At 36.7% G+C, this 9,232-nt stretch overlaps 1 long non-coding RNA gene across 1 annotated transcript; it reads right to left on the bottom strand.

Moving 5' to 3' along the window:
- Positions 1 to 253: 253 nt before the first annotated feature.
- LOC129761820 (uncharacterized) lies at positions 254 to 850 on the bottom strand. The gene is made up of 3 exons (XR_008740479.1): positions 811 to 850; positions 605 to 751; positions 254 to 545 (listed from the first exon to the last, which is right to left on the bottom strand). It is a non-coding gene; the product is annotated as an uncharacterized LOC129761820 (long non-coding RNA).
- Positions 851 to 9,232: the final 8,382 nt, after the last annotated feature.

Below are 9,232 nucleotides of genomic sequence, written 5' to 3'. Positions count from 1 at the left end.
TTCGACAACCAATTTCGAGCCAAACCTGCGCCAATCTGGCACCGCGTCGACCGATTGAAAAACTGCTCAACCCTCATTATGGTGGTATTTGTTTTCATGAAAGTTGAAACAAACATTTAAAAAACCGGCGATGGAAATTATTTAATTTATTTACAATGCTGGTTTATTTACATCAATACTAATACAAGGCTTTACTACAGTTATAATAGATAAAAGCACTATATAATGAGCGAACCAAATTTTCCTTTGAACAAATTATATGCTACACCGTCCAGAGAGAACATTTTGGTTCACCGGTGTGGATGAATCAAATTTTCACTAAAAAGTAAATGTAGACATAAATGTATTGATTATTATAAATTGTGCAAGTGAGTTTTACCTGAACATTCCTATTTATTCCTGTTCATATCCTGGATGTTGATAGCATTAGCGAAGAGTGTGTTTAATACAATCGTTGAATACAGATACGGGTTCTACTCCGGCAAATTTGAGGTTCGGTAATTGGAGCCATAGCAATAGAAGCTTTTCCACAACTGGGGCGTACTCTGAAATGAAATGCATTTCATTTAATAATTTATTACACATATTCAATAGATATACATACCAAGTTGCTATTGACACACACTTAATCGCGGGTTCTATACACAAGGAAACACAACTGGAACTTATTCCGGACTATTGCGTAGGAATAGTACATGGTACTATTATCCTTAAAATCAACCCATTATTTTATTCCTCGAATTTCTGTTAGCTGCAATTCAAAGAAAAAGACATCAAAATTAAACATTAATTAAAGAAAAACATACTTACTCAAGCACATTGTTTAATCCATTCACTTCTCTCGTTTTTGTTTATCTGAATGACAGTTCAATGCGAGAGAGGGAAGGCAATCGCTGCAGTGATGCCATTTCGCTCAGCACCAGTTATCACGTACTTTTATAGTTCAAACTATAGACAGTCCTTCATGCGGGGGTGAGAGAGGAGCTTTAATCCAGTACTTTTATAGTACTTTGAGACATTCGGTCCACATCGGGTCCATAACCGCTCGAAAATATATGAAACTGGGTTGTATAGTAGGGCAGAACTAATAGAAATCCAATGTCACAATCATTCGAATTTTCGAGTGCAAATGAACTAAAGGGTGTGTCACATCAAATTGCATCACGGAAAAAAAACGCTGTAGAAATTTAATTTTTAGAAATTATATCTTCAGCTTTCGCTTATAATCAGATAAGAGTGTATAAATCACGTTGGCCATGCTTCACTGTCAATTTTTCGTAAATTTGGAAAAAATGTCGTCGAACGAAAAAGAGCGTCGTGAATTAATCCTGTGCACTCATTTCGAGAATCCGGAGTTGTCACATCGGGACATCGGTAAGATGCTGGGAATCGTCCAATCCACGGTCAGCAGAGTACTAAAACGATACTTCGAGAACCTAACCATCGACCGGAAGGTGAAGAACGGCAAAAATGGATGCTCCGTCAGTGAAAAAGATCACAAGCGCGTAGTTAAGCAGTTTAGACGTGATCCGAGAAGTTCGGTGTCGCCAATAAGCTGAATTTGTCAAGTTCATTCGTCCAGCGGACCAAGCAGCGGGAGGGCCTGCGTACATACAAGGTTCAGAAGGCTCCTAACCGCGACGAAAGGTAAAATATGGTGGGGAAGACGCGAGCCCGGAAGCTACACCGAAATGCTGACGAAGCCGCATTGCTTGGTAATGGACGACGAAACCTACGTCAAAGCGGACTTTCGTCAGCTGCCGGGCCTGTTGTTATTCTCCGCAGAGGACAAATTCAGCGTTCCGGAGGAGATTCGCAAGCAGAAACTATCCAAGTTTGCCAAAAAGTGCATGGTGTGGCAAGCGATCTGCTCTTGCGGAAAGCGGAGCGCCCCCTTCGTGATGATCGGCACGGTAAATGGGCAAGTTTACTTTAAAGAGTGCCTACAGAAGCGCTTACTACCACTATTGAAGCAGCACGAGGGCCCGACCATCTTCTGGCCGGATCTCGCTTCGTGCCACTATTCAAAGGACGTGTTGGAGTGGTACGAAGCCAACGGGGTCACCTTCGTGCCAAAGGAAATGAACCCGCCCAACGCGCCGGAGCTTCGCCCAATAGAGAAATATTGGGCGATTATGAAGCAGGCCCTCCAGAAGAACCCAAAAGTTGTCAAATCGGAGGCGGACTTCAAGAGAAAATGGATTTCTGCTCTGCTTTTTTGACGATATTTTCGGCCAATAATTAGAATTTCATGGAAATAATATCTTTTAAAAATCCACGTATGCTATCATACTGAAATGTCTTCACATATTCCGTAACGTCTTCCAAATGTATTCACAAAATCAAATGTCTTCAAAATGAAGACATGTCTTCAAACCTGGCATCTCTGGTTCGCCATAAAGTGGAAGAGAGACGAAATCGCTAGAAAAGATTGCCTGACTAATTTTCAACAACGATAATTTGAAATTTTCAATTGTTTTTTTACTTGCTACATTATATTAGTTAACTGTTTTTGTTTTGATTTAATCAATTAATTTACAATGAAGGAAACTTCTAATGGAAAAACGTTTTTTATTTGCTCAAAAAACATGCCTATTATTGACTAACTTACCCCGTGTGTGGGGTTAGATGGTCAATATATTCTGAAATATAAAGACGTTAAATAAAAGAAAAATGTCAAATAATTGATTCTCTGGTTTTTTTTTCATTGAAAGGGTAAAAGGTAAGCTTAATTGTAGTACATAACATTTTAACGCAAAACTTCGTACTACAAAGTTATAGCCAAATTTATTCAAAAATGACCAACTAGCCCCGCCCTACCCTACTACTGCCAAAATGTTTTATTTAGTACCCTATACCAGGAGTTTTCAAATGGTGCTCCGCGAGAAATTTGTGCTCCGCGAAGTCATAGCAAATGCTCCCACTTGAAAACCCATCTTGCAGTAAAACATTCTTTAATTTAATTTCACGGGGCATATAATGATTTATCTTGTTTTCTCTGGGTCAGATATCGTGTAACTACGCCGCGCAACCTAAATAAAATTGTTCCCAGTTGGATAATGGCAATGCAAATAGGATTTGTTTTATAGATTTAAAAATTCAGGTGCTCCGTCAAATATTTTTGCTATAAAAAGTGCTCTGCCATAAAAAAATATGAAAACCCCTGCCCTATACAATATTTTCCATACAACTGGTGATTTGGTTTGGGGGCACTTTTTACTCCCTTGAGTGCGATTCATATACAACATCCACGTCACGTTCACGTTCCGTCACGTCACGTTGCGTCAATTATTCTTCCATGGAATTCCTATTGAAGCATTCACATACACCAGCAACGGCAAGTCGAAGTTCCCGTTGCCGGTGTATGTGATTGTTTGCATATGAACTGCTTGGAAGAATAATTGACGCAACGTGACGGGACGGAACTTGAACGTGACGTGGATGTTGTATGTGAATCGCACTTTACCCGGCCAGGCTTTTTCATGCCAACTCGTCTTAGGAATTTCATTCCGACTTTGCATATTTCAAATATTCTAAAAAGAATTAGAATACTTTTTGAAAAGAGCCAAAGATTTTTTTCTTGATTTTTCTAAATTTATAGCTCAAAAACTGTAATACAGCCATTCCATGTCAAACCGATATAGTGGTTCTCAGATTTTCGTGAAAATTGGTAGTTTTGTTCTTTATCGCAAAACATTAGACCCGTATTTTTTTATATTTTCAGTAGGGTGACCATTTCCATTTTAGGGTTATCCGAAAATTCATTGTTTCCTTTTTTTTTTTCCAAAAATGATTTTTTTCGAAAATTCATAAAATTTGAACTAATAGTCCGATTCAGATGATCGACATATCAAATTTAAGCCAATCACCTGGTCTTTGTGAAAAAAAAACCTCAATTGCAGAAAATTCGAATTCTGTTCTCGTTATTATTGATTTTATTCGTTTTTTATTGTTTTCATAGTCTCGGGACCAAGGGGTTATATATTTTTATATTTTTTATGAAAAACTGAGGATTTTTCAGATAACATATGTTGAAACCAGAGAGACGTTTTTTTTCGTTTTTGAGTTATGATTTTCAAAGTTAACCGATGGTTCAAAAAATCATTTTGGTTTTTTTTGGTGAAACCGGGTTGTAAAACGAACTCTGCGTATCCGAAAACATACATTTTGATACCAAACACGATAAAAACTGAAAATTTTGAACTTTGCCCCCTTGCACCTCTCCCCCTTCTGGTTTTTTGGTGAAACAGAGTTGAAAAATGAACTCAGCGTATCCGAAAACCCCAGTCTGCCAAAAATTGGGTTTTTAGCAAAAAACTCTGAATTTTGACCGCCTAAATTTTCTCAGGGACCACTGTGCGACGTGTTGGTTGAAAAGCAACCTATCACCCATAATTCGGCAAGTTTCGTTCAATAAGCAGATTGTTTGCATAATGTCAGGCGTTTTTATTGCTTTGGTATGCGAAGCACAACAAAATATGTCATAAAATACTTTTCCCATATAAAAATGCGAATTCTTTCAGGAGGTGATAGAGGATCATAATTGATGAGAAAAATCCTTCTACGCATATGTTCGAATTTCAACAACTACGGAGTTATTGAACTGTTTCTTTGTTTCGGGCTCTGTTTGCCTTGGATTGGCTCTAATCCAAAAATTACGCTACGTAGGACAGTTCTGTTGCTTCCATTTGAAAGATGAGAAAATTTTATACAGTTGTGAATGCAGTTGTGAAAATTCCAAATTAATGGCATTTTATAAGTGAAAAACTTAAAAGTTAGTGACTTTTAACTCTTTAACGGGTACTGGCAACTATATTGCCACCAACAAAAATATTCTTTTGCTGCACTTGGAATATTCTTTCAATATTTTACCTAGCCAAAACCTTCTAAAGGTGTCTGGCAATATCCCTATTGTTTTTTTGGGCTGCTAAAAATGTACGATATTAATTTAGGAGTCATTTTTATGTAACAAAACCAATATTTGGGAGCGCCGGTAGAAAATTCTGTTCAAAATCGTTGAAAATGCAACAAGTTGAAAGGTTTTCCACTGTAAATGTACTGATTAGGATTTACTATATAAGATGATGCACTTTTTTCAATTAAATGAATGTGATGAAAAATTCAATTTTTTTCTTCTTTGAAACTCAATATAAAAAAACAGGTTTTTTCGCTGCACTACAGATATTGTTTTAATTTTTACATAACCAAAGACGCAATAAAGGGAAGTGTTTTTGGGGTTAACGGGCAGTGGCAACTATATTGCCTTTTTTTTTCAACTGTTTCAATAGTTAAAATGGGGGGTCTCCGGAGCCGCATTGGTTGCGCGTTCGCTTAGCAAGCGATCGATCGTGAGTTCAAAACTCAGGGCCCTCATTGACCATATTTATATTGTTACAGAATAACTACGTCCACGTAACAATCATAAGCGATGGAGATCGATCCACGGTCGAAATAAGATCGATTCATCCATACAACTGTTCTTCCCTGCAAGACACATCGGGATGCTGTTCTATAAATAACTCAACAATGATCAATCAACTGTCTCCGCTGTCGGGTCTAGCTGAATAATGGAAGAACAGAAGGAAAACTCTTACGCCTAAATGGCTACTGTGTAAATGTGTACCATATGCAATGGTATAGAAGGGAATACTGTAACGCCGAAAAATGGCAACTGTGTAATGTGCTAATTATAGATATGATAAACATGTGACATGTACACGATTAAAATTCGGCTCTGTTACATCTAAAATGCTAATGAGCCTAAAATAAACAAAAGGGATAAAAAAATAGTTAAAATTTTTTCAAAAGTTAATATGTGTTCTTCCTCATGTAAGGATTATGTTCTCTGAAGTTGAAGTCGATCCTTTGCCTTGTTCTAACGGCCCTTTCAAGGATTAAATATTTTATATTTTGTTTTAAATATAGAATAACTCATTCTTAATTTTATCAAAATAAAAAAAATCATAATAAACATGAATGTTTCTATCAACCAAATTGAAGATCTCTAACCGCTCTACAATTCATCCTTTGACACCCAACTTCTATGTATTTATTTTCGCTGCAATATAGTTTTAAACAATTCCTGATGAATCTTCAAATACACCCAAACTAGCGTTGGCAGAAAATATTTCATCTTCGGCAGAAATAATGTGGTTAAATGAGCAAATAATGAGCTGCTTTAAAAACTTTAAAATGTTTGTATGTATGGGAGCAGACATCTCTTTCTTTTTTTCATCTCTTTTGGGATTGTACCAAAAAAAAAGTCCAAACGATTTTTTTTATCCCATTTGTTTATTTTAATCATTAGGTTCATCTAGCAATTCAGCTGTAACAGAGCCGAATTTATCGTGTCCATTTTTCTCACGTTGTATATTACACAGTAGCAGTTTAGGCGTAAGAGTATTCCTATCTCTACGATACACATTTTTATCTATTACACATTAGCCGTTTAGGCGTTAGAGTATTCCTATTCTATCGATAGACAACACATGTCGCATTGTTCGGCGTAAGAATAATCCTATTGTTCGAATGTTCACAGTTGGACACAGCGAGACTTTTGATATGAGGCTTCCACTGTTGTGTTTATAAATAGCACCAATTACCGATGAAGCAGATCGATCGTCTATGGAGTGAGAGGCTGGGATCACCATCACATGATGATTGTTGCGTGGACGTAGTAACTAGAATAACACATAAAGATGTTCGTGATGATTGTTCGCTTAGTAGCGGACACACAACCAATTACGCTACGAAGACCCCCTTTCCATACGTCCATACGATGTCAACAGGGATCGAGACCAAGGACAGATGGAATGCAAGGCTGTTTAACACGACCACGCTATCTACATAGGTGCGGTTGCATAAATGTGTGATAATATTACACCTCATTATAAAATGAAGTTGGAAAGTGTTTTCCAAGAGGAGAGCATAAAGGAGATCTATATCCATCTCGGTTTGGGCCGTGTATTGGGCAAACTATACGGAAAGCTTTAATACGTGCTTATTTACAATGTGCTTCCTGTTTCGCTCGCTCAAATTGATATTATATTGAAATAGCATATATATTATACGAATGATATACAAGTATTGGGGAGTAGCGCATTTATTTTTATTTTTAAGGTTCATTTAATGTAATAAATCGGGATGTCAAAACATGAGTTAAAATTAATTTTTGTCTTTTTCTATCATATTTTCTGTATCAAACATTTATTTCATGTAACGGAGAAACATGTTATTTGCAAGTGGTTGAAAAATCTTGAACGAGAATTGTGTCTGAAAATAATTTGATATTATAATGATGAGTTTTAGCTAGAAGTACTAGGTTTTTTTTAGTAAAAGGTAAATTCAACGGGGACGATTAGAAGACCAATCAATGAACAGTTCTGCGATTGGACTCATGAACTTGCGCTTAGTAAGAAAACGTGAATGTTTGAAGGTATTGATAACGAAAAACAAATTTTTGGGCGAGACGAAGTTTGCCGGGTCAGCTAGTATTAAATAAGTTTAAAACAAATAAGGGGCTGTCCACATACCACGTGGACAGAAAAAGTCCGATTTCAGACACCCCCCTCCCCCTCCGTGGGCAAGAATGGACATTTGTTGTGCCCCTCCCCATGTTGTCCACTTGGACATTTATGTTTTGCTTGGAAAAAATAATCGGAAAAATTGTTGAATTCCGCCTAAATTCAATGTTATGCTTGTTTCTATTCCCTATCCTATATTTTTACATTATAAAAATGTAAACTTAATAGGGAGGGATTCGATTCGTTTCTCCCAAACTTTAATAGGGATTTCTTCTCAATTCTTTGAAGAACTTTTGGAAACAACAACTCGCGAAGTTATTTGTATTGCTGTTTGTTTTCTTCAAAACACCATTTACGTAGTAATCACGTCAAAAACAATATATTCACGTTAAAGCAAAACATCACACTTGTATCTAATCTCAGACATTTTCTATCATAAACCGACGCAAGCTGTCTGAACTTTTCAAGTTTTCAATAAAATCAGACAATGAAATCAGAAGCATAGTGTTTGAGATTCAGTTATTGGAAGCCATCGAAGAAAAGCTGAATCTCGAAACGAGACAGCAGGAGTATAAAAATCGATATGGATATTATCAAGCCTTTGAGTATATGAACATGTTATGTTGTGCTTTGTAGGTTTGGCAAGTTCAACTCCTAAATTGCCGATCAAACTAATAGATGTGAGTCAGTGTTTTCATCATCCCATTAAGATCAGTTCACTATTACAAAATCTGTTTTTCTCGTCTGAGCTTCAATAACAAGTCCCCGTGTTTCATCAAGCAATAATCTTTTTTGGGAAATATTGAACTGTTTGGAATAATCATGTCGATTTGTAGGAAAAAATCAAAAGCAAAATATTCAAGACACACATTTATTCGATTCTATGTGCACATTTTTGTTCCACAATCATTCGTCATACTTCACGAAACTTGCAAACTACATCATCGCCGAACTTCTTTGTTTCCTCGTCGAAAAACTGTGTTCAATGAGTCGAAATTCTTGACATTATTTTTTTTGACGTAGGACTACGTCTAACCGGAAGATATAGGGGGGGAAATGGAAATCTAGGCACTGAACAAGTAGGAAAAAATGCAAGATTTCGAACGCTTATAACTCGAGCATTTCTCAATAGATCGCAAAGATTTTTGCATCAATTGATATGAAATATATCTACGCATCTATCATAACGAATAACATTTCATTTTTCATGAGATAAATAATTGAATAATTGTGAAATATCAAGCATTGTCAAAATGCCCTATGTGCCCATTTTTGATTGGTCCATTTTGTGTTCCTCAAATCGTACCGACCAAAACGGGCAATCAGAGCAGCAGCGAACCGTGTTGATCTGGAGTTCCCCGGAAGTTTGGAAGGAGTTTGGAGTTTGGAAGTTGTTCTGAGCTTATTGATAGTTGGGGACTTCCCTGATTATTCAATTTTCACCAATTCTTAAATTGTTACCAGATTGAAAGTACAGTAATTTACAATTAGTTCGACATTTAGCTAATTGGACGGACATGTGATGCGACTTATTTAGTTGGACATTTTTGTAAACATAGAGATCCAAATTATGACCCCACATTGAAAGTCGACACTGTACCACTGTCATCGCAAATGTTCAATTACAGGTTAAAATCGCCTCCAATGCGACACTGAGTGGCGCTACAGCACGTCGCATTGAATGTAATTTACTGTACAACATGTCACAA

Source organism: Toxorhynchites rutilus, chromosome 1, assembly GCF_029784135.1.
Source record: "Toxorhynchites rutilus septentrionalis strain SRP chromosome 1, ASM2978413v1, whole genome shotgun sequence".
Classification (NCBI taxonomy): domain Eukaryota; kingdom Metazoa; phylum Arthropoda; class Insecta; order Diptera; family Culicidae; genus Toxorhynchites; species Toxorhynchites rutilus.
Note: the sequence above shows the minus strand (reverse complement) of the source record. Positions and strands in the feature narration are given on the sequence as shown.